The following is a 26,331-nucleotide window of genomic DNA, read 5'->3' on the forward strand; positions in this document are numbered from 1 at the left end:
CATAATAGTCTGAGAATCTTTTGCATTTCTGTGGAATTGGTTGTAATATTACCTTGTCATTTCTGATTGTGATTATTTGGATCTTCTTTTTTGTTGTTGTTGTTAATCTAGCTAGTGGTCTATTAATCTTGTTTATCCATTCAAAGAACCAGCTGTTGGCTTTGTTGATTCTTTACATGGATTTTTGGATCTCAATTTTGTTCAATTATTTTCTTATTTTAATTTTTTTTTATTCTGCTAGCCCTAGGGCTAGTTTGTTCTTGTTTTTCTAGTTCCTCTAGGTTTGATGTTAGAGCATTAATTTGAGATCTTTCTAATTTTTTTGATGTCGGCATTAAGTCCTATAAACTTTCCTCCTAACACTGCTTTTGTTGTATCCCAGAGATTTTGGTGTGCTGTGTCTCTGTTTTCATTTATTTCAAATAAGTTTTTTATTGCTGACTTAATTTTGTTGTTTACCCAAAAGTTATTCAGGACAAGCTGTTTCATTTCCATGTGATTTTGTGGTTTTGAGGGATCCTCTTAGTATTTATTTTTATTTTTATTCCACTGTGGCCTGAGAGTGGTAGGTATGACTTCAATTTGTTTTTGGAATTTGAAATTTGCTTTATGGCAGAGCATGTGGTTAATCTTGGAATATGTTCTGGTGCAGAGGAGAAGAATATATATTCTGTTGTTGATGGGTAGAGTGTTCTGTAGATATTTATTAGGTCCAATTTGTCAAATTTAAGTTCATAATTTCTTTGTTTTCTGCCTTGATGATCTATCTAACACTGCCACTGGGGTGTTGAAGTCCCTCACTATCTTTGTGTGGCTATGTATTTTTGTAGATTTAGAAGTATTTGTTTTATGAATCTGGGTGCTCCAGTGTTGGGTGCATATATATGATAGTAAGTCATCTTGTTGAATTGAACCCTTTAGTATTACATAATTACCTTCTTTGTCCTATTTTACATTGTTGGTATAAAGTCTGTTTTATCTGATGTAAGAATAGTGACCCTTGCTCTTTTTATGTTTTCCGTTTACATGGCAGATCTCTTTCCAACCCTTTACTTTGAGCCTGTGGGTGTCATTGTGTGTGAAATGCGTCTCTTGAAGACAGAAGATAGATAGGTCTTATTTATTTAGTTATTTTTTTCTTTTTTCCCCACCTTCCCACTCTGTGCCTTTTAAGTAAGGCATTTAGATTATTTACTTTCCAGGTTAATATTGATATGTGAGGATGTGAGGTTTTGATCCTATCATGTAGTTGTTAGGTAGTTGCTTTGTAGTTTCTATTGTGTGGTTGCTTGATAGGGGTTATGGGCTATGTACTTAAGTATGTTTTTGTAGTAGCAGGTATTATTCTTTCATTTCCATGTGTAGAACCACTTAAGGATCTCTTGTAAGGCTGGTCTAGTGGTAATGAATTCCCTTAGTGCTTGCTTGCCTTGAAAATATTTTATTTCCCCTTGGCTTATGAAGCTTAGTTCGATGGGATATGAAATTCTTGGTTGGAGTTTCATTTTTTTTTTTTTTAAGAATGCTGAAAATTGGCCCCCAGTCTAGCCTGGCTTGTAAGGTTTCTGCTAAGAAGTCAGCTGTTAGCCTGATGGGACTTTCTTTGTATGTGATGTGACCTTTTTCTCTAGCTGCTTTTAGGATTTTTCCTTTAGCATTGCCTTTTTTTGTTTTTTTGTTTTTTTGTTTTTTGTTTTTTTTTTTTAAATGAAGTCTTGCTCTTTCACTAAGGCTAGAGTACAGTGGTGCCATCTCAGCTCACTGCAACCTCCACCTCCCAGGTTCAAGCGATTCTCCTCAGCCTCCTGAGTAGCTGGGATTATAGGTGCCCACCACCATGCCTGGGTAATTTTTATGCTTTTAGGAGAGACAGGGTTTCACCATGTTGGCCAGGCTGGTCTTGAACTCCTGACCTAAAGTAATCCACCTGCCTCGGCCTCCCAAAGTGCTGGGATGCAGGCATTATCTGCACTACAAATCTATGCCCAGAAAGGGTGGGGAAGCTCAGGTTGCTGATCCAGGCGGGTGGGTGCTTTGAATGCCTGGAGATCTATCTGCCTGGCATGAAATGGAGAGGTGCCCCCTATAAAGGATCTCTGTACAGGAAGGATAGGGTGATCCAGGCCACTATTTCATGTGAGTGGTTGTTCCACATGCCTGGCGATCTGCCTCCATGTGGAGAAGAGACGGTCGCAGTGCACCATGATCTATGCACAGGAAGGGTTGGGTGGCTCAGGTTGCTGATCCAGGTAAGAGAGTGCTTTGAATTCCTGGAGATCTGCCTGGGCATGGAGCAGAAGAGCCCTGCTGCACCCTGGTCTATGTCCATGAAGGGTGGTATGGCTCAGGCTGCTGGTCTACCTGGTTTTCTGCCTGAGGGTGAAGAAAAGATAACCCTGCTACACAATCTCAGAGGAGCAGACTGGGGCACCCAGCAATGACACGTGAAGATCAGTTCCAGGTTGCTAAGCTGGTCCCGGCTATAAGTCTTGTTTGTCATCCAGGAGAAACTGCAGCTGTAGCAGCTCTGCTCCTGCTCCAGGCCTACAATGGTTGAGAACACAGTTCCGATAGCTACTGCTCAGGCACTTTCCACAAATCTGACTGTGGAGGTCCCTACCTTGCTCTGGATTAGATGCTCCAATCTCTGGCCCAAGACTAAAATGCCCCTGCAACCACACTGCCAAGTTATCAAAGAATGGCCGTCTTTGTATGTACCCAGATTAAAAATGGCATCCTACATTTTTAATGCAGTGTTCCAGGTCTGGGAAAATGCCTGCAGCTATTCCTGGTGTCTTTCCTTCAAAGCATCTCCAAGCCTGTCCACAAGTTAGCTCCAGGGCTTGGGAGAAACAAAGTGCTCTCCCTCAGCCTGGGCTGCTCAGATCCTCAGTGGAAAGGTGAGTCACAGAGGGAGGCTCTCTGCCTTCCCTGCATACTGAAGCTTCACTCTTATCAGCTAGTTGCCATCACAGGGGCTATTTGCTGTTGTTCTCCGCTGCAGGATCTAAGGTGTCCTTCATGATTGTGGTAGATTCCCATTTTCCTTTTTAAATTAAAGCTCATAGATTTGATTTTTATGCACTATTTTGCTATTTCCAAGTGGTAGAGGCATGCTAAAAATGTCTAATCCACTATGTTGGAAAGAAGGACCCAATTTTCCTTCCTTATTCTTATCATGCAATTCTCTCTCTGAATAATGTGTCTCCAGCAAATTGCCTGGTCTGATAGTAAATTGAAATCAAATTTCTGGGAATTTGAGAGTCTTCCATCTGCCCTCTAACTCTCACTCTCTCAAATATACCTTTTGACTATCTCTTGAATTAATCCTTTCTGGTCACTGTCATTGATCTGACTCAGGCTTCATTAACTTCTCCCAAATTCATATATTAGCTTCCTGACAAATCTTTCTGACTCCAATGCATAATCTGCTCCTAAAACACATACCTTATTATGTTGATCTCTTGCTCAAAGTATTCAGCAGATTAAAGTTAAAATTTATTTATATGCATTCACATTTTCAAGCTTTTACTCTTACAGTGTGCACAGCCTCCTGTTCAGCATCTTTTTATAAACTTCCAACTTCTATTTTGTGTGCTCCCACAGCTCTGAATTATCTGGAGTATGAAAAGTAAGGTGTGTCTGTTTGTCAAATTAAAGAGCTTTTATGTGAGTCCTAAACTGTTCTCTGCTGTAGTGTCAGTACCCCCACCCAGCTTATTCTGGATATGTTTGGAATAATGGATTAATTCCATTATCCATTCTATATTTCAGAGATGAATTAGACATAAATAAAAATGTGGAGCTCTTGAAACCTGAGGTTGATGGTGTTGGCTTCTATATTTCTATATTTCATAGCTGGGTACTGTTTCATTAGGGCCAGGGTAAAAGATAAAATTCCAATAAATTCATGGAAGCTTTGTGGTTGGTACCTAGAGAAGTACTGTGTGTAAGTCCTCCAGATTCTGCAGTGAATAGCAACAAACACTTAAGAAGTGGGTGGATCAGTCCTTCAAATGAAGGACTTTGCTTTAATATGCTTATATCACTTACCTCCCATTATCACCCACAATCCTAATGTCAGATTTTTATTTTTGTATAAGTGAAGCACAAAAGAACTTTTTGAAAAAAATACATTTACAAAAGACCAAGGAAACAGCATTCCCACTATGTAAAGAAGAGTGAGTTTTTCATATTCTGTGAGCTCACACTTTGAGCATTCCACACTAACACACACACACACACACACACACACATCATGAAATCTAAGGAGGTTTGGAACAATGTTAAAAATCAAGGGTATGAGGTAACGCAGAGTGAAGGGAAGAATGTCAACCTACTTCTGAACAGACAGTGTAATCTTTCTGTGTAACAGTTGCATACCCTAGTAACTAAAGGATCTGATATAATGAGATTCAGCTGAGCTTTGGGAAATTTTATCAACCATTTGATTTCAAGTGATTTCATTCTATCCTTAACTTGCAGCACTGGGGTTTGATATTGAAATAGGAAGAGAACACTGAATCAGATTTTTTCCCTTGTACTTGCCATTTCAAATAACTTTACAATTATTATTGCCTTCCCAAGAAGTAGGTAGGATTAAAGTGCTTTGATTTTTTTATTGTTAGAGTGTGAGAAATCCTAACATGATAAATGACTTGGAGGTTCGAATAGAGCAAATCAGGACCAGAACAATGTTTAAAATTTATTGATTTCAAGGATTATAGTCGCTCAACTGATCTATTTTCAGTTTAGAAAATAGTGGGATGTTACACTTTGTAATACTAAGCACTGTATGGTTGAAGTTAAAGCCCAGTAAGGCTATTTTACCAGGAGTCAGGAATTTTGAGTCCTAATCCTTGCTACAACTCTTAATTTTAGTTAACACTAATATTTCCGGAATTCAGTTGTATTATTTGTAAAATAAAACAATTAAGATGAATTTGACTAGAGTGAGGAGACCGCTTCACATGACTTCCTAACCTTAGGGTTTTTCAGTCAATGTTTCTTATTGAGGTATAAAAGACCATGTTCCAGAGATGGCACCTCACAGAGACATGAAATTTTAATATTCATATTCTTCTCAATGAAACTTTTATTTAAATAGGCAAAATAGACAATCTCTTTTACAAAGGGGACACTGGGGCACTCAGTGGAATGCCTTTTTTCAGTACCACAGTGACTCACCTCCATTCATAATGCCTTCTTTTATGAACCTGCTGGGGAATTGTTTTTTAGTTTATTAATATTATTAAATAACCACTGTCTTTAAAGTCATAATTTCTCAAACATATTGCTTTGTTTCCATGCAAATTTAAGTATCAAATTTTAGGACAGAATTATAAATTCCAAATGAAAATATTTCTACAAAGTTAACAACAAAACTCTGATTATTGATATTAGCTGATTCATCAAACATTTACTATTCTAGGTTGAATTTATATATATGTGTGTATGTATATGTGTGTGTGTGTGTGTATATATATGTGTATGTATATATATAAATTCATTTAATTCTCATAACAGTTCTTTGAGGTAGGTTCCATTCATCTCATCTCCACTGCTGAAGAAACAAATGCATTCTGAGTTTAGTAATCTGTGTGTGAGCGATCAGCTAGTTATGGCCAGAGCCAGGATTTGGAAAGCTGGTTTCAAAATCCAAATTCTTGACTAGTTTACTAAATTGTTGGACCGTACATTCCAAATACAACTGGCATTCTAAGCCATGTTAATATGGGCATATAACTTATAGAAAGGAACAGAAATATAGAATATACACATGTGCTTTAGAAGCTTATTATATGAATGTGCAGAGGAAGATTATATTTAGGGCAAATGCATACGAAGGGTGGGACTCTCAATGGTTTGCGATTCACAGCAAGAATTGAGTTTTATATCTATCTTTGTTTGCCTAAAGCAAACTGAAATTCCATTTTGCTTTTATTTTCTTTAAGAGCCAACTACTTTACACATATAAAATTCCAACTGAATAGCAAAGCAGCATCTAGATTTGATAGCTGTCTTCCTCTGTAAAAAGAAAAGAATGAGAATCAATCTAGCTATTGCGTCGTAGGAATTACTTCCATGAAGAAGCCTTCCATGATTCTCCTAGTCTGAGCCATGTAGCCCTCTGCCTCCATGGCAACTCACACTTTCTTCTGCCTTGACCCTACACAGGGTCCTGTAATCACCTGTGAGCTCGTCTGTCTTCTTCACTGGCCTGACAGACCTTTCAAGATCAAGGATTTTCTTATCCATCTTTGCAGCTTTCTGCCCAGCAGATGCTTTGTACTTAATAGACATTCAGTAGGCATTTGCTGAAGTAAAATAAAGGTGTCTTCAAAGTAGCTTGGGAAATAATTCTGGAGAGAGAATGCTTCATTTTTTTTATTCTACCCACGTCTGACTTTTAGTTCTTCTATGGAGTACCTATTTTATGCAAGCAAATACTTGTTCTCTATCTACCTATTATGTTTACATATTGTAGCTATTTAACATGTATTGTTGATTGAATTACATTGGAATAGGTCCTTTAGATGTATTAGAGAATTGGAAGTAGTTTAGTCTGTTTAGGCTAGGCTGTGTTTGGTAACAAACCAACCTCTAAATTTCAGTGTCTTAACACATAACGGTTATTTCTCAGTCATGTAGAATGGTCCAGTGGTGACTCTCCAGATCCAGTGGTGACTCTCAACAGCAGCTCTTTCTAAATGGCAGCTGCAAGTTTCAGGCCTCTGGCAGCTTGTAGCTCTGCCATGGAAAACAGGAGGCTTCCAGGTCACCATGGCAGGAAAAGAGAGAGCTGGGCACTGGCTCCCAAATGCTTTGGTCTGAAAATGACACACTTTGCTTCTGCTCACAGCCCTTTGGCAAGAACTAGTCACCTGGTGTTGTCTACTGCAGGGGGGCAGGGGAGTGTGGGAGAGAACAGTAAATAGCCTGCCTGGAGGTAGAGAGAGTGAAGTAGGGTCTAACCATCAATACTGATATTTAGTTTTAGGTCTGATGCATTCATTTTTAAAAATAGAAGTTAATTTTTAAAAATAGTTAATACATTATTTCATACGAATTCATATAAAGATCAGAATATTGCCCCACCCCCTTTATTGACAGGACCCAAATTAATATGTGGTTTTAAAAAAAGTTAGCAAATAAGAGAAACATCAATAATTTTTTCAGCCCAAGACCTTTTCTTTAAAGATAATATTAATAAACCAATTGATAATAACCTTATTAATAGCCCCCAGTGAAGTTTCTGTCCAAGCAGAGATTCCTGACCTCTCTGATTTTCAAAGTCCTGAGAGAGTTAGGCAAAAAGAGGCATATCCATGGGTAAGTGCTTTCAAAATAACTTGGTCACTGCTTCTCCTTTGAGGTGACCTGCCTTCCTTTTTTGTACGTGAGAAAATTGCCAGTAAAAACGACTGACTGAAGCTTTAACTTTCTCATTTGGAGTGCTGAGAGGTGAGGTTCCTTAACTCTTGAATACAAATATTAAAGCAGAAAGCCCACAAAAAGTTCTTCTGACACAGTGTAAGATATCAAGATGAAAGAATTGATACGCTCTAATTCTTTTCATTTGTTGTATCTTCTATTAATTATGTAGTGGGTCTGGAATGGCCTAAGCCTTGCAATATCAAGCTTTTCTAGAGATAGATTCTAATCTGCATGCTTACGGTTAAAGGAATCATTGTAATATGGCAAATGACCAAGAAAGCACCCTCAGCCTGTTTCTTCAGGAGTGTCAGAGTTCTCAGGACATCATGGAGAAGCACAGGTACGGGTTCATCAAGTCATTTAACTTCCTAGAGCACATGGATGAATTATATTTCCAAGATCTCAGTAGGATTACGTCTCTGAATTGTGAGCAGCGATGGCAATTAGGAGAGGATGTGTTTAAGAATTCCCTTTTCTCCATAGCCTCATCAGCATCTGTTGTTTTTTGACTTTTTATTAACAGCCATTCTGACTGTGTGAGATAGTATTGCAGGAACAGAAAACCAAACACTGGACGTTCTCACTTATAAGTGGGAGCTAATCACTGAGCACACATGGACATAAATGTGGGAACAATTGACACTGTGGACTACTAAAGGTTGCAGTGGGAGATGGGTCAAAAAACTACATATCAGGTACTATGCTTACTGCTTGAGTGATGGGATTCATACTCCAAACCTCAGCATTATGCAATATTCCCATCTAACAAATCTGTACATGTACCCTCTGTATCTAAAATAAAAGTTCGAATAAATTGTAAACAATAAAAACAAAGAGAAGATGTGCGTTTTCCATCTCTCTTTCTCCGACTGGTACTGCAGTAAATAAAGGAGTTGGCGAATGGAAGCTATCTGGATCCTTGAGTCACCTTGTGGAGGAGTCACAGGCAGCAGAACCTCCTGGCCTCCCTCAGACGCTGATGTCAATGAGAAATAGCCTCTGTTATATTAAGGCACTGGAATTTCAGGATTGATCCCAATATAGTATAGCCTAGCCTGCTTGCTACAGGCACAATACATGCATACAGACCATGCAAGTGCCAAAAATTCGAAGGGTGCAAGAGACCTCACAATACCCTCTGCCAGAGGCAAACACTATTATTAATTTCTTATGTAACTTTTAGAGATGTATTATGTACTAACATCAAAATGGTAATAATTGTGATAATGGCAGCAACCGCTTAAGCACTTTACCCTACCCTATTATTTAAGGTAACACTAACTGCTCTAACAATTGACCCTAAAAGGTGGTATTATTCAAACTCAGAAGAAGGTGATCTAAATCAGCAATATGTGTGTGTGGTGAGGGGGTGCTCTGGCCCCCCAGTGAGTCATTTGAGTGCACTGACTGATGGGGGCTTTGCCATCCTCGGTATGTGGCTTCCAAGACCACGCTGGGCATCAGTATCTAGCTGGAAAAAGAAATAGCATAGAAGATGGCAACTGAGAGGCTTTTATGGGCCTGGCTTGCCAGTCATCGGCTAGAATTCATTCATACGCCATATCTTCCCATAAGGAAGGCTGGCAAATGTGGTCAAGGGTGTGCCAGGAAGAAGACAACTAGCAGGCTTGTTTAATTTTTACAGCAGCTCTATGACCAGAGACTGCTATGATACTCACTTTACAGGTGAGTAAACTGAGTAGCCAAAAAATTTATTTGCTAAAGATCTACTTGAAAGTGGCAGAGTCTGGAAGTGAACCCGAATAGTCTTGCCAGAGCTGGGCTTAATCACACTCCGCAACATCCTTTCTTTACACAATGCAGTATATGACATGCACTGTGCTCCACTTTCTTTTCGCCTTAAGAATATTTAGTGGAGATATTCAATTCTAGTACAGTTGACCTTCCATATCCAATAGGGATAAGTTCCAAGACTCCCAGTGGAAGCCTGAAACCGTGGATAGTACAGAATACTGTATGTGTTATGCACAAATTTCTTTTTCTTTCTTCACAATGTCGTAGATTTGTTCTTACCATGTATCTTAGCAACTGCAGCATGTGATTTTTTTTTCTTATTAAGTTGAGGGCTTTCCCCTTTTTACTGAAAGGAAGCACTTTATGACTTCTTTTCGGCACATCCGGTTAGCCGGTATTCCTGCTCTTGCACTTTGGTGCCATTATTATGTAAAATAAGGTTTACTTGAACACAAGCACTGCGATATCAAGACAGTTGATTTGATAGCCCAGAGGGTTTCTAACTGCCTAGTGGGCAGGGAGCATTAACAGTGTGGATACTCTGGACAAAGGGATGGTTCATGTCCCGGGCGGAAGAGGGACTGTGCAAGGTTTCACAATGCTTCTCAGAATGCTTTGTGATTCAAGAATTAGGAATTGTTTATTTCTGCAACTTGCTATGTAATGTTTTCAGATCATGGTTGGCTATAGGTAGCTGAATCTGCAGAAAGCAAAACTGTGGACAAGTGGGGACTGTTGTACACATAAGGCTGTTTCTTGATGGCTATTTATTACTCAATTATATAAATAAATCATAATTAACTACTCTTCATGACTATTATATTGTTTCTATTATAAACTGTAATACGGAGAATATCCCCCAAAATTTGCATTTTCACATATGTGAGTACCTGAAGACAAATAATTTTCACATATGTGAAATTACATGAAGACAAATTTTTAGAAGTAAAATTGCTTGGATAAATGGTATATGTGTAATTACTTTTGATAGACATTTTTAAATTTCCTTAACATGAGATCATTTTTTACAACAAAAAGTACCATTTATACACCTATGAACAAAGTATGTAAATACTTTTCCCTACACTCACACCACACACAGGTTTTCAGCTTTTTTGATTTTTGTTAAATCGCAAGTAAAAACGGAATTTGATAGTCTTATTTTTTATTCTCTTAATACAACAGAAGTTTGAGGAGTCCAGCTCCTGCTTAAAAACCTTTGTGTGATTTTTCAGACCTGACCATAGGCAATTGAAAGGCTTTGCCTGGCAGGCCTCCTGGAGGAAGCTACCCTCCCCACACAGACTTGGTGCACAGCCCCTGCACTGCAGCCTCTGTGAGGACTTGCAGTTAAGGACCCAGGAACCCTCGGCCTGCCATGCCCTTAAGTATAGCTGCCTTTCCAGCTCAGCCTCTTTCATTCAGAAGCCTCTTTATCTAGAGCCTTTCGCTGAGACGTTCCTCACGTGTCTCTGTTGATATCTCCTTTTGGGCAAGCAGGGTATGGGGAGATTTGAAGACACTTTTCTCCACTCTGAGGCAGTGCTACAGTATCCAGTACTTTTCTATACTTCATCATTGCGCTCCTTGAGCTCCGGGTCTGTAAAGTTGCAGGAGCCTTTTGCTTGGGGCTTCCTCTGTGCTGATTCACTTTCCTCTGACACTGTTCCATGGGAGGAAATGAGCAGGAGGAGACAGTGTTTTCTCTGGCGTAGTCTCTTTGCAGGAAGTAATTGAAAGCTCCGCTGTAACTTTCATTTTGGCTTATTTTTTTCATTGGCTACCCTGACATCTGGCAGCTGAGCTGCGCTCCTGACGATGTTAAAATGTCTACATATATATAAATTTATTGCAGCTTTTATGACTTTTTAGTGATAGTTCATATCTTTTGCTTACTGTTCTTTTGGGATATTATTCAATATTTTCTTTTTTATTTAAAAATATTAAGAAAATTAATAATTTACCTATATGTTATATTTTTGTTTGGCCAATTTTTCATTTGTCTTTTCATTTTAGTTATAGTGTATTTTTTTCTATGAATTAAATTCAACCACAATTTTTAAGAACTTATTATTATTATAAGAATGCCTGTTTTTCTTTTTTGGGTCAGGTTAAGAAAAAGTTTTTTTTTTTTGCACTGAGATTATAAGACATCTGTATCTGTATTTTCTTTGTACAATTAAACCTTTGTGTTATTTGCAATTTTGTTGTAAAAAGGGTAAGATAATTCAATTGCAGTTTTCTTCATGGCTATTCAGTTATCCTAACATCATTTAGTGAGTAATTTGTTTTCCTCCATTCTTATAAAACATCACCTTTTTGATATAAAGAATTCCTATATGTACTTGAGTGTATTTCTAGTTAGTCCATAGATCTGTATATTTACATTTTATTACTGCAGATTTAAGTTTACTATGGATTTAAACATGTTTTGCTCTCATTGTAGAAATTTCTTTTATTTAAAAATATCTTGGCTGATTTATTTTTATACAGGTGTTTTAAAAATCGACTTGAAGTTAATAAGAAATCCTATTTTTCTAGAGATCACATTCATATGTTTCATATTCATATATGTATACACATACGTATATACACACGTATGCATGTATACACAATGCACATATGTATGCATGTATAAACATAAGCACATACACATGCATGTATGTATATATAGGTGAATAAATATACATATGCATGGATGTATATAACATGCATGTATATAACATACATACATATGTATGTATATAACACACATATGTATACATATGTATAAACATACATGCATGTACACACATACATTATATGTATACATGTATAAACATAAACATAGGGAGAATTGTTTCTTTTTACCCAAGAACAAGTTATACTTTTATTTGGGTCTTCCCTTTAGTTTCTTCAGGTGCATTTAGAAGTATTCATTTAAATTTCTTTTTAAGCTTATAGGACATTTGATTATTTTTATTTTTTACTGTTTTCTTTTTCTTTTATAGTTTGTTCTATAGCTTCTAATTGCTTGTTATTTTATATATATATATATATATATATATATATATATATGTTACTCATTTTGTATATCAGTTTTATTCCCAGTCACATTAAAATGATTATTAAGAGGCTGTGAGTTTGGTGGGAAAGATCTCACAGGCCAGCACTAGACCATCTGGTTTTGAATCCCAGCCTTGACACATTCTGGTTGTTATTGTGACGATTAAAGGGAATTCATGAAACATGCTTAGAATAGTGCTTAATCAATTTAATCATTATCTCACATAGCAGTATAAAAGTTTTCCTTGCTTCAGAAAAAGAATTTTGATGCTTTCCTGTTTCTACACTTGGAAAAAGTTTAAATAGAAGCTTCTCTTTTTGTTAATATAAATAAGACACATTTCCTCCCCTTCAGGGAAACTGTGTTGCTCTTCACCACCTCATTTGAATCTCTAAATCTTTTTTGATAAAAGAATAATTAGAGTAAATTCATAAATGAATCTACTACTCAGTCTAAAAAAGCGTCTAAGCCAACATTTAAATCCAATTCCTCCTACTCTACAGACAACAATCAAGATTTAAACATTTAAACATGTTAGCACAGTAAAAGAAAAGCTTCAGGGACTTCTTTATTTGAAAATACATGCTCTTTTAACAAAAAAAAATATTCTTCCACATTTATTGATTAATGGAATGTTTTCCTGTAATACACTTCAGTATAAAATGTATACAGTGTACTTTACACTTAAGTCCAATTTATGGAATGTTCCAAAGAAAGCAAAAGAAGAACAAAAATAGTACTATTGATTTTCACCCTTTGCTTTTGTGTCTTCCTTTGTATCTTTTCTCCGTCATGCTCTTTCATAGTTCTGACCTTTAGAATATCTGGCCTGGGTTACTACCAACCTTGTAAAATGGTTTCTTGGACTCTAGTTTTGTTCCTTCTCCACACAACCACTAGAGCAATATATTGCAAATTTGATCATGTTTCCCCTTCTACAAAAGTTAGAGCTCATAAGGGTGGCCTCGCAGCTCTCCTTCATTAAACTTCTTTCCAGTCTGAAATCTTGCTGGAATGCTCTGTCAATACCAAATGCTCAAGGTTGTCTTGAGCATACAAAGTACCTTTTCATCTTGAGTTTGGCCTCTTCACTGCCATACCCCATTTGCCTTCCTCTCACTTCTTTTTTTTTTTTAAACCTGGCTCACAATTTATTTTCTCCAGCAAGCTCTGTTTTTACTTCTGAGCCCCTAAGCGTTTGGGTGCTCCTCTACAATGCTCCCATCATAACTTCTCCATGTCTTCCTCTCTCAGAGCACTTACAAATGTTCATCCTCATGTGCCTGCAATGTCTTAGGATTGCTGGTATCTTGCACTTGTGACCATATCTTTATCTTAATATCGCCAGTACCTTGCATTTGCTTCATACACAGGAGGTTCTCCAAAGATACTGGTTCAGTGAAAGAATAAACACATGCTACCCATTCCCCCTGGCCATCTTTTTAAAAAGTCTGTTAGGAAAGTATTTTTTATTGGGAAAATTTTGAGCAGATTAAGCCAAACACCTAAATCCCGGAGTCCTGACTATTAATTCCAGTTCTGTCTTTAAGTCACTCTGAAGCCTTGGCCTATCTCTGCAGGTCTGTGGATACATAAGTCTCCAGGTAGATTCGGGGCCTATATTAGCACAGTATTGAGGTAAAATTAAGCTTCTTAAATCTCAGATTTTGGAAACTCAACCCTGCCTTACCTCACAGCTGACCCATCCTTACCCTCTATAATCCCTCCTTTAACATTGTTTTCCTGGACATTTCCATTACAATTTTTGAGCAACTGACTTAACATAGAAGATGTGGTAGGCTTATATCTGGAAATGTGTAGATAAGTTCAAAACTGGTATTAAGTCACATACACACTGATTCCCCTTGCATTAGCTCTGTGGCTAGCCTGCCTCCTTTCCCAGATGTTAAGGATAAAGCACTGGTTGGTAATTAGTGAAGGAAAGGAAAAGTTGCCCCTTTAGCAAAATAATATTGAGGAGGTGTGCCAGCAGGGGGTTATCTTTCCCACCGCAGGGTTGTTTGGTTGTTTTTTGGGTATTTGGTGGTCTCCAAGGCCAGGCCACCATGGAAAATCCAGAGCACCCCTTCTGCCTAAGCAGTGAGAGACCCGGAGGGAGAAAGGACTGATTGAACATCCTTTCTGAAGACCATCTAAAAGAGAAGAAGAGGCATAGGACTGGAGCAAATGACTTGGGGCGGGGGGCAGGGAAAGGTCTGGAGGAGGGAGTCTCTTCATCAAGGGTGAGCTTGCAGGCCCCATGCCATAAATAGGATTGTGACTTCTTTGCAGGGAGTCCCTAGATCTCCGTTCCCCTTGTAGGCTCTGTATTGCTTAACTTGCAGTAAATAACCACCTGAACATTTTAAAAGATTCTATATGTATTCTTCATGACTTAAAGAGGAGGTAGATGCCCTTTTCTTTCCCTTCTCCAGCTGATGTCTAGATTACTTCAGAATGGAAGGCAGGATGGTGAAACACCCTGCATGGGACCCCATCACACCATAGTAGATAGACTGTTCTTGTTGCTGTCATGCCATTGCTCTCTTCTCTCTTCTACGATAAGAGGTTTCGTGCCTGGGTAACACAATGGGCACCAGCAGAAGACTAGCAACCATGGCATGATTTTTTTTTTTTTTTTTTGAGACATTGTCTTGCTCTGTCACTCAGACTGGAGCGCAGTGGCGTGATCTCAGCTCACTGCAACCTCTATCTCCTGGATTCAAGCGATTCTCCAGGTTTAGCCTCCCGAGTAGATGGGATTACAGGAATGCACTACCACCCCCAGCTAATTTTTTGTATTTTTAGTAGAGATGGTGTTTCACCATGTTGACCAGGCTGGTCTCAAACTCCTGGCATCAAGTGATCCACCCGCCTCGGCTTCCCAAAGTGCTGGGATTACAAGCGTGAGCCGCAGCACCCAGCCCATAGCATGGTTTTGATTCAACTTAAGAAATTAGCTACCTCTTCTCCCATCTTCTTCCTATGTTAAGCATTTGCAGTTGCTTCAGGCTTTAAAATTGTTATTTCATTAAATTATACTTTCATGTATTGTTATAGGATGTATAACAATATATTGCCATGCCAAAGCTATTTTATTGTTATATAAGTTAGGAATATATAAAGAAAAAAAAAAGATAAAATCCTCTGGAACACTCAATTCCAGCTTCTTGTTTTTTACATGAGATGAAGGAACATTGAGGCTAATTTTTTTCTTTGTCAATTTAAAGTATAATTTTCCTAGGACAGTTTTTCTATTTCTTGATCATAGGATCTACAGTGGCTACAATAACCAAGTGCTACAAAAATGCTGTGACAAGGAATCTGAACAACAGAGATTTGAGGGAAACAAAGCACTTTCGACGAAGGTCCTGCTGCTTGTCTTCAGCTCGGTACCAATTAGAGCTTCACTGGAGGTGAAAAGTGAGTGTCTGAGAATCTTAATTCAGCCTTTTTTGATGTTTAAATGGAATCTACACACAACTGCTACCATCTTCCAACTGCCATGAATCTGTTGTTACTTTCTATTTTCCCTTTTTTTGATGTTGCTTTTAGCTAATGAATATCTTAAAGCAAACACCTTTGTAACTACCACCCAGGCCAAGAGATAGAACTTTGCCAGCCACCCCAAAAGCACCTTGTTTCCGTTATAATCACTCCTATCAGGGTAAACACCATCCTGGCTTCTATAGTAATGGCTTCCTTGCATTTTATTTTTTCAGTTTTGTCACTCATGAGTGTGCACTTGCACATTATATTTTAGTTTTTTCCATTTTAAAAATTGATGTTTTTAGATTCTCTTTTAATCTACTCATCCCCTCCTTCCGCCCATCATCTTATCCCTTTTTCTCCCTTACCATTTACTCATTTAAAGACCCAGACAGTCCTAACTGTCAGATTCCTATTGTTTGGATTTTGTTAATTGTGTATTCTTGGCTAAGTTATCCTGTTCTTTTCTCCTATTTCCTGAAAAATGGTAGCACCATTCAGAGGGTTAATCAGACTCATTTTGACATTTTGGCAAGACTATAGGAGACATGAAATATCTTATTGTCCCTGTTTTTGTTGGCAAACATTAATATCTAATATATTGATCCATCAACTCATTGAACAGAGGGCAGTACCAAATAACAATAATCTATTATTTAAAAAATTATTAGCTGGAGTTTAAAAATAGATACTTTCCTTCACCTATTATTTGGTTACCCAGTGATATAGCCATGTAGGAACAGCAGAATAAATGCTTGATTCTTTCTCTTTATTTACCATCCTCTGAAGGTGATCAATTATTTTTTTATTTTTTTTATTTTTTTTTTTTTTTTTGAGGCGGAGTCTCGCTCTGTCGCCCAGGCTGGAGTGCAGTGGCCAGATCTCAGCTCACTGCAAGCTCCGCCTCCTGGGTTTACGCCATTCTCCTGCCTCAGCCTCCCGAGTAGCTGGGACTACAGGCGCCCGCCACCTCGCCCGGCTAGTTTTTTGTATTTTTAGTAGAGACGGGGTTTCACCGTGTTAGCCAGGATGGTCTTGATCTCCTGACCTCGTGATCCGCCCGTCTCGGCCTCCCAAAGTGCTGGGATTACAGGCTTGAGCCACCGCGCCCGGCCGTGATCAATTATTTTTTGATAAATATTAATGAATAGATTATTCACATTTGTTGATTTCAATCCATTGGCAATTATTGTCCTTATAGATGGTAAATTTTTCCATCTTTGACCATTGGAAATCTCATAAAGTTGGCTTGCCCTATTGACATGTTTCTAGTAGTCATGACTTACTTTTTGACAAGGTATTTCAGGCTCACCTTGTACATATTCTGCCCCAGACATGGAAGCAGACATTTCTCCAGGAAGCCCTTGGTTCTTTTAACAGAAAGAGGCAATTCAAAACCACAGTCTTGTTGCTAATAATGCTATTCGAATCTGAGTATTCCTCCTTTTGTTGTTTCTGAATGGTTATAGACAGCGTTTTTGGTTATAGACAACATTTGTGTCTCCTTAGAATTGATATGTTGAAATCCTATCCCTGAAGGTGATAGTATTAGAAGGTGATGCCTTTGGGAGGTGATTAGGTCACCCTAATCATTTAGGAGGGGAAGCCCTCATAAACAGGATTAGTGGCCTTAGAAAAGAGGCCCCAGGGGTACCCTAACCCCTTTCACCATGTGAAGACTTAGTGAGAGGATGGTTTTCTATGAACCAGGAAGCAGACCCTCATGAGACACTGAATCTGCCTTGATTTTGGACTTTTCAGCCTCCAGAATTGTGTGAAACAAATTTCTTTGTTCACAAGCCACCTAGTTAACAGTGTTTTGTTACAGCAGCCCAAACAGCCTAAGACAAGTAGTGTTCAAAAGCTGGTGGCTTGCTTTCTGAGACTTCTTTCTTCTATGTCCTTCCTTTACCTTTCATGTGGACATTGACTTTCCATCATCTCTTTTCTTTGTCCCATTCACTTTTTATTTTATTTTTTAAAAAATGGACACTGTATTAGTCTATTCTCACACTGCTAATAAAGATACAACCGAGACTGGGTAATTATAAAGGAAGGAGGTTTAATTGACTCACCGTTCCACATGGCTGGGGAGGCCTCACAATCATGGTGGAAGGAAAGGAGGAGCAAAGGCATGTCTTACATGGCAGCAGGCAAGAGGGTATGTGCAGGGGAACTCTTGTTTATAAAACCATCAGATTTCATCAGTCTTATTCAGTGCCATGGGAGCAGTATGGGGGGAACCACCCCCATGATTCAACTGTCTCCACCTGGCCCCACCATTGACACATGGGGATTATTACAATTCAAGGTGAGATTTGGGTGGGGACACAGCTAAACAATATCAGACACATAATAATTGTACATATTTTTTGGATAGTGATATTTCCATACATATAATGTATAGTGATCAGATCAGAGTAATTAGCACATCCTTCATCTGCAACATTTAACGTATAACATTGTTGGATGATTCTAGTTAAAAATAACATATAGTTTCAAATAGTTAGGAGGGTAATACTAGAGTCATCCAATGGTGTTATAGGACATTAGAGATTATTCCTCCTACCTAACTGTAATTTTGTATACTTTAACACATCTCTGCCTCTCTCCCCCTTCCCCTGCCCCTTCTCAGCCTCTAGGATCCTCTGCTCTACTTTATACTTCTATGAGAGCACCTTTTTTTTTTTTTTTTTTTTTTTAACTTCAACATATGAGTAAGAACATGCAGTATTTAACTTTCTGTTCCTGGTTTATTTCACTTAACATAATGTCCTCCAGTTCCATCCATTTTGCAACCAATGACAGAATTTCATTCTTTTTTATGGCTAAATAATATTCCATTGTGTATATACCACATTTTCCTTATCCATTCATCTGTTGTTGGACACCTAGGTTGATTCTATATCTTGGCTATTATGAATAATGCTGCAATAAAAACGGGGATGCAGATGTCTTTTTGATATTCTGATTTCTTTTCTTTGGATGAATGCCCAGTAACGGTATTGCTGGATCATGTGGTAGTACTATTTTTTTTTCTTTTTTTTGAGATGGAGTCTTGCTCTGTTGCCCAGGCTAGAGTGCAGTGGTGCAATCTTGGCTCACTGCAACCTCTGCCTCCTAGGTTCAAGCAATTCTCCTGCCTCAGACTCCTGAGTAGGTGGGATTACAGGTGTGCACCACCACACCAGGCTCATTTTTGTATTTTTAGCAGAGATGATCATGTTGGTCAGGATAGTCTTGGACTCCTGACCTTGTGATCCGCCCGCCTCGGCCTCCCAAAGTGCTGGGATTACAGACATAAGCCGCTGCACCCAGCCTTATTTGAAGTTTTTTGAAGAACTTCCCTACTGTTCTCTATGGTGCCTATACTTGTTCACATTCCCAACAACAGTGTATGAGTTCCCTTTTCTCGACATTCTTACCAAAATTTATCATTATTTTTAAATAACAGACATACTAACTGGGATGAGATGATATCTACTTGTGTTTTTGGTTTGCATTGCCCTGATGATTAGTTATGTTGAGTATTTTTTTTTTTTTTTGTCATTTGTCTTTTGAGAAATGTCTATTCAGATTGCTTCCTAATTTTTAAATTGAATTTTCTTTTCTTGCTTGACTTGCTTGCTTGCTTGCTTTCTTGCTTGCTTTTTTATTTTTAAGATGTTTGGGTTTCTTATATATTCTGGATATTGATCCTCTGTCAAATGAATGATTTACAAATACTTTCTCCCATTCTGTAGGTTGTTTCTTCACCCTGTTGACTGTTTCCTTTGCTATGCAGAAGTTTTTAGTTTGATATAATCTCATTTGTTTATTTTTGCTTTTGTTGCCCGTGCTTCTTTGGTCTTATTCATAGACTCTTTTCCCAGAGCAATGTCCTAAGTATTTTCCTTTTTTTTTTTTTCTCCCTAGTAGTTTTAACGTTTCGGTTTCTTACATTTAGGTCTTTGCTCTCTTTTGAGTTGATTTTTGTAAAGCGTGAGAGGTTGGGATCTAGTTTCATTTTTTCTTAAAGTCTAGATTGCTCTGCAGTCTAGATTTCCAGTTCCTTCAGTTCCTAATGCAGTTTTCTTATATACTCCTGTTATTAGTTTGGGCAAAATCCCTCCTAGTTTCAGATACTGTTTTCTAATGTACTTGTCATGATATCCAGTGAACATCTGTTGGCTATTACCAGTGTCTTTTTTGCTTGGGACCCTCAGACATCCTGTTTCCCTTTACTTTCTTCTGCACATACACTGATACCATATAGATCTTACAGTTATTGGTGAATTGTCTCCAGTTGTTTTATTATTTGGGGTTTGTGTGGATGCCCTTTTCACTTAGCTTGTTGTAAATACTATCCATTTTTTTTCTATACTGTCTAGCTACCTTATATAAATATTTAAAGACATCCAAAAACTATGTGATCATTATTTTTCCAGAATTTTTAATTTTTTCTTATAGACTGACACTAGAGAAATAGCTTTACTATATTTTCTTCTTCACCACTAGGCATTTTAGATTTTCTTGTGTGAGTTCACTAGTTAGTTTTATGACTAATATAACTCATGTCCAGTTGATGTGTAATCATAGCATAAGTGATCATACTGTCACTTGAAAATAAAATTTGAAAATAGTCACAGGGTCATCATTAGCCACACTACTATTACATGTCATCCTTTATTTTCTTTCATTTTCCTTTTCTATATTCTCTCTTTCTGTAGATAGTACCCTTTCAGGGTTATATGCATCTTTCAATATTTTGTAGCTTTCTTGGAGCCAGCTTATAAAGAACTACTGATGTCCTTCTTGTACTCCTCCCTAACTCGGCCCAAGTCTGTCTTAATATAGAAGGGTAAGATGCCTCATGATATAAAATAGTGACCTTATTTAATTAGTCTTGTCAAAGGTAAATAAACAAAATTAGTTTGGCCTGTGAACATAAACATCCATTTGTTCTGCTTTAACCTCCACTTTAAATTTTAACTTTAGTCATTAAATGTTTGAGGCTAGGTAGGAGAATTATGGCCAAAGGAACTATAGGAGGAAAGTTGTTTCTCTTAGTTTCTGTAAATAACCTGACAAGGAGACTTGTTGCTTAATCAGCACCTAATATGTTCATTTGGAATGCTCCAATGCTCAATTTTATTAGACATCTACAAAACAAAGCTTGTTTCCCCCCTGCATTGCAATTAGTGTAATTAGAGTTTATGTGTGAAGTATCATATATCTATTGTGTGGTGGTTTTTTAGAGTAACAAGGATACTGAATTACCTTGCTAAGATTGCCAGTTTCAATAATTAGTTTATGGAGAATATTTAATAATACTTCACACTAGGAAATTAAAGTTCCAACCAAAATAGCATTCAGTTATCCAGAGCAAGAATATGTTCTTGCTTATATTCTGCCCTCTCCTCAGAGCTGACTACACATGATGTTTATACCTAAAATGAAAAACAGAGCATAGCAAGATTATAAGATGAGTTTTTTTGTCCTGAGAGACTAACAAGAGTAAGTGTCATGCCATGCTAGCCCAGGGAACAAAATTGTAAATATAGGGAGGAGAAACAGGTTTTCAAGTTTATATTGCTGCTATCTTATGGGGATCAGCTTCTGTCGTTACCATAATGTGTTATGTTGAAAGGGGCAGGCAGGGTTGCTGAGTGGCTGGTTGGAGAGTCCCTGAGAGATTACCCAAGAAACTCAGTTGCAACACATGGTGGAGCAGCCTCTTAGGTGAAAATAAATTCACAGCACGTGGTTATTTGCCTGGGAGTACTTGTCATTCACTGCATAGTTCATCTCTATGGAGAACCTGAGTATTTCTTTGTCAAATAAGAAACTGCAAAATGGCAAGTGTTGTATTTCGTACAGACCAGCCCTGAGTTTTCTCCAGTTTTCTAAACCTGATGTAAATGGCGGAGTCTGTAGATGGTGGCGAGAAACTGTTTCGGCCTTTTAGGACATCACATTTTTCAGCTATAGTTAAAGTTCATCTGAAGTGGCTCCTGTTATTCCAGACCAACTGTTAATTGATATGCTCAGTCTATTTTCTCTTTACCCCCAAGCACCACTATTGATCACAAGCTAAATTGGATCAAGTTGCTATGTGTAACATATTGCCAGCTCTGTGAGCAGACTTTTTTCCCAATCTTGGTGCCCTTAATTATACTCAACCAAATTACAGTTTAAGGAAATTCACATAAAGTTCGAGTTCATATGTAGATTTCTTGCCATTGTGAATTTCAGAGAGACAAGTGCTTTGTAAGGATATGCATGTAATACAGGTGAGTGGGTAGTAGAAGATACTATAGAGGCAGTTAGTGGTATGTGTTGTATAAAGAAGTGAGAAGTTTCCTGTATTTTTTCATTCTGTCTAATATGAGAGACGTAGTATAAGAAGTTTCAATGACAACTTTCAGTCTGTTCCTAGAAAAGGTTAAATCTTAGTTATTAATACTTTTACCACTTACTATGAGAAATATTTTAGCCCAAGCTGCTTCTCTGACAACTTACATAGTTTTTCTACTTTGTCCCATAGTAGAGGCAGCTGTGTAACTTCGGTAGCTTTTTCCGTGAGAAATGATTTTCATTAAACATAGACAGAATTAGTTACAACTTCCACTTGGAAGGTTAAGACCTAGTGCTCTATTTAGTCTTTTTGAAAGAGCTTAGGCACTAATTTATTTCTAACTGGTGCATTTCCTCTGGATTACTGACCGCTTTGAAAGAGTTCAAGTTGTTTCATTAAGTCCGTTCAGTCCTCTTGAAACTGACAGTAAAAAGACTAGGACGCAGAGGATGTTGTCATTAACACCTTTAAAAAATGTCTTTGTAAAACTTTTAAATTTGACTTCCAGAACTATGAGTTTCTACTGTGAGTATAGATCAGATTCCTTTTTTTTTTTTTTTGAAGAAAATGAATAAGATCATGTTTATGACGCACATCTTCTAAGAAGGAGATTCATGGCTATATTAAACACAGTTCTGGACCTATTTTTTTCCATGGATTTAAACTACAAATCCTCTCAAAATTATATTCCACTCCAGGAAATAACTGATTTCTACCATCAGTTTCTGGTTTCCTAGGCATTTGAACTAGTAGTCACACAGAATGGGCAACTTGTGCTGTTAATTGAATTGTAACACTTGGATGGCTCCCAGGCGATGTCACAAATAACATTTATTTTCAAAATTAGTTAGCAAAAAGCAAAAGCACACAAAACATATTCTTCAGTGATCTTTGCATCTCTTTCAATATGTGTCTCAAAGGTAACTTTTAGGTAGCTTGAGATTGGCAGCATGGGGCAGCAGCCAGACCTGGTCCCAAGCTTCCTTAGAATGCATATCTCTGATGAGAAAATGTGTGGTGAAGACATTGAGCTGTCAAACAAAATATTTCTGCCTCCCTGTACCCCTCACCTTACATGTTGTAGAGCTGTTGGTGGTAAGTGGTTGTTCAGTTAGGGACCACATTTTCCAGGACCCCCTTGCAATTAGACGCAGCCATAGATTGGATTTTAGCAAATGGAATGTGATTTGAAGCGCTGCGCATCACTTTCAAGTCTGGCTCATAAAAGCCTACTCTTCTCCAGGCTCTGTTTCCTACCAGTTGGTTGGTATGAGGATAACAATGGGATGAACTAGCAGGCTTTGTGGTGAATATGGCAGAATTCATGTAATCCTGGGTTTCTGTGGCTTCGTGGAAGGACTACCTCTCCTGTTCTCCTGCTCAGTATTATTTGATAAACAAGAAACAAATTTTAATTATGTTGGGTCTTGGAAATGTTTGTTTTATTAGTCATGGCAGCTAGGGCTTCTCTAATAAAGCATCTAGATTCACCCAAGCATTATACATATGCCAAACCTAATAACTGAATTAAAGGCAGGGACAAGGCTGGCAAAGGAGGATAAAGAGGTTGTTTTGGGTCCTAAATTGCTGAAGGTATCCCATGGAAGGCAGATACATTTAATTCATTTTATTTTCAAGATAAGAAAAGCTATCACAAACTAATTGTAGAGTTGGAACCAGTGTAAGATTCAAACACATTCACTCTCCCTTTCACTCACCAAGTGTAAACGCTGTCCTACACAGTAGGGTTAACTCAGTAAAAAAGAGGGACCAAAAAATTTCAGGCTATCTGTTATCATTCCTGCTTCTACTCATCTTTAGTTGCAGTTGTCATAAATCAGTAAAATCCCACTGTTGTTTACTCTTATAATTTTAGTTCTTTATGAATGTTAAGTTGGCTTAGTTAGGGACCTTTCTGGAGGTGAAGGGAATAGTCTACCTGGATTTCTTTAGTCTTGTCTACTAATTCTAGCTTGGTTCTGACAGCAGAACAAATGGGAATATGTATGAGGCTATAAAATAACTGATGTTAGAATGTGCAGAATTCAACGTTTAAAAGGAATTGCATTTCAATACAAGATAAAATTTCCAGATTACCTTGAGAATTGGGGCCATTACTGTCTGTTATATTGAAAGAATTCCAAAATGCTAAATTGCCTGACAAGTTGTGGTGTTTTATGTGCTGTATTGATATTAGAGTGTTTGTTTTGCTTCAGTGGGTACTTAATTATTTGTTTCTTCTTGACAGTGTGCTAGAATTAATTCATAGCATTTTGAAGCTGCTTTAAACATCCTCTTGAAGGCAAGAGCTGGCTCCGGTAAACCTAGTGCCTCGTATGAATGTTTTGCCCTCGGTTTAAATATATTAAATTAGACTCATGAATTACTTTTAAAAAGAGATGAATTATAGCTTTTAATCCTAAAGGAGATTTTTAGGAATGAAAGATGAAAAGAGCTAAAGAACACTATAGGAAACGGAGACTGTTATCAGCATCTAGCTTAGGATGGAGAGCCAAGCATGGCTCTCAGGTGCAACTCACATGGAGATGTGGCTCTCAGGTACAAGGTATCACTCAGGTACACTTCTTTATCCATTAGCAATTAACAATTATTTCCTACACAGAACAAAAGTTGTAGCCAAAGGTCCTTTCCTTCGAAAATACAGAAGGCACAGAATGAGTTTACCTAAAGGTTTTATAAATCCTTAGTTTGTAAAAATTCTCTATTAGTAGTAGCCTATAGATAGGTGTGAGTTAATACAACATTTACATATTAATTAACATAACAATGATAAGCTCTTTAGTAAGTACAACAACTCAGAAAATTAACCATTGATGTTCTTTATTTGGTACCGAAAGTCCAAAATTTTGTTTTCCTTTTACCTGGAAGGTAACTGAGAATATCAGACAAAATAATTTTGAAAAAATATTCATGAGAGTGTTTTTTTCATGCAGAAAATGGAGTTCTAAGTATAGTAACAATTTAGTTACAAAGTTACTTCCACTTCCAGAGATGTGATCCCTTACTATGTAAATTATGTTTTCTAACAAAAATGATACAGATGAGTCAGATTTCATGGTTAGAGATTAGAAAGCTTCAATGAAATCACATTCTTTCATGGAATTATGTTAGCGTTTTTGGAAGGTAATAGTGGTCTTACTAATTCATTTTTTGATGAACTCTTAAGATGCATTTAAATGTGATTCTCATATGGATACTTGCCTTTTTACTAGAGGTTTCAGTAGAGGATAGTTTTGTGGAAAAACATCTGTCTGAATAAGCCATCCTGTGATTTTTCTAAAGTGGGTAATCAGGAGACACTTGGAAAGGAAAGAAAAGGAAAGAATAGGTACTCCTGCATTCATATGGGGCATGAGTGTTTTCTTTTCCCGTTATAATAGCAGCAGAAACAAGCTGGTTATAGGTCACAGAGAATAACAGAAAAATGTTACAAAATTGAAGCAAAAATTTAGCCTTTTCTTCACGTACCTTAGAAATGCCAGCATTCTATATATTTTATCGTGATAACAATGGTGGTGCCAATGATTATCCATGGAACTGGACCAATGATTCCCCCTGTGTGCTCCATTTTCCTACCTTGTTCATCTGTGAGAGGTGGATTTGGACAACATATTGAGAGTATCCAAACGTAGCCCTTTCTGTGTTTGGAGGAATTAATTTTATATTAGTTCTGTAGTTTTATATGTCGTTGAAAAGAATATCTTTTGAAAACAGAGTCCATTCAGCAATCTAGCATCTGTGTTTGGTTGCCATGAAGGCCTAACCATTGCCATTTCAGGGGGAAAGTGCAGGGGACAGGGGGACGGGGAAAGAAAAGAAAAAGCAAGCACATACACTGCATATTCGAATCGGTACCTCAAATTCATGATGCTAACTTACACGATATTTTTCTGGTTTGAAAGTTCTTATTGTAAGGAAATAAACACAAAACTTGTCAAATAAGATAGTATTAAAATACTAAAAATTAGTATTAAACTGAAACGAATAATTTTAGACTAAAACACTATTTTAGTGAGACTAGTCATGTTTTGCTTAGAGTGAATGTAATTTCTTAAATGTTCATACGAAAGCTAGTGACTTTTTATATATTTCTCAATCATAAATTTGAGAAGAAAATCAGTTTTATCTTCTAGTGTTATGTAGAAATTAGGCAACAGGATTTTGATAAATGGGATAAGTAGTTTTTTAATAATAAATTTTGACAAGTTTTCAAATGTTCTTTCAGTTTCAGATGTTGCAAGAAAAG

General features: G+C 37.5%; 1 long non-coding RNA gene across 1 annotated transcript; it reads left to right on the forward strand.

The window, feature by feature from the left end:
* Nucleotides 1-2,810: 2,810 nt before the first annotated feature.
* LOC112610595 lies at nt 2,811-26,331 on the forward strand. Its single transcript, XR_003116436.1, has 5 exons — nt 2,811-2,900; nt 15,510-15,661; nt 21,357-21,448; nt 24,490-24,641; nt 26,311-26,331. It is a non-coding gene; the product is annotated as an uncharacterized LOC112610595 (long non-coding RNA).

This window comes from Theropithecus gelada, chromosome 17 (genome assembly GCF_003255815.1).
Source record: "Theropithecus gelada isolate Dixy chromosome 17, Tgel_1.0, whole genome shotgun sequence".
In the NCBI taxonomy this organism is placed as follows: domain Eukaryota; kingdom Metazoa; phylum Chordata; class Mammalia; order Primates; family Cercopithecidae; genus Theropithecus; species Theropithecus gelada.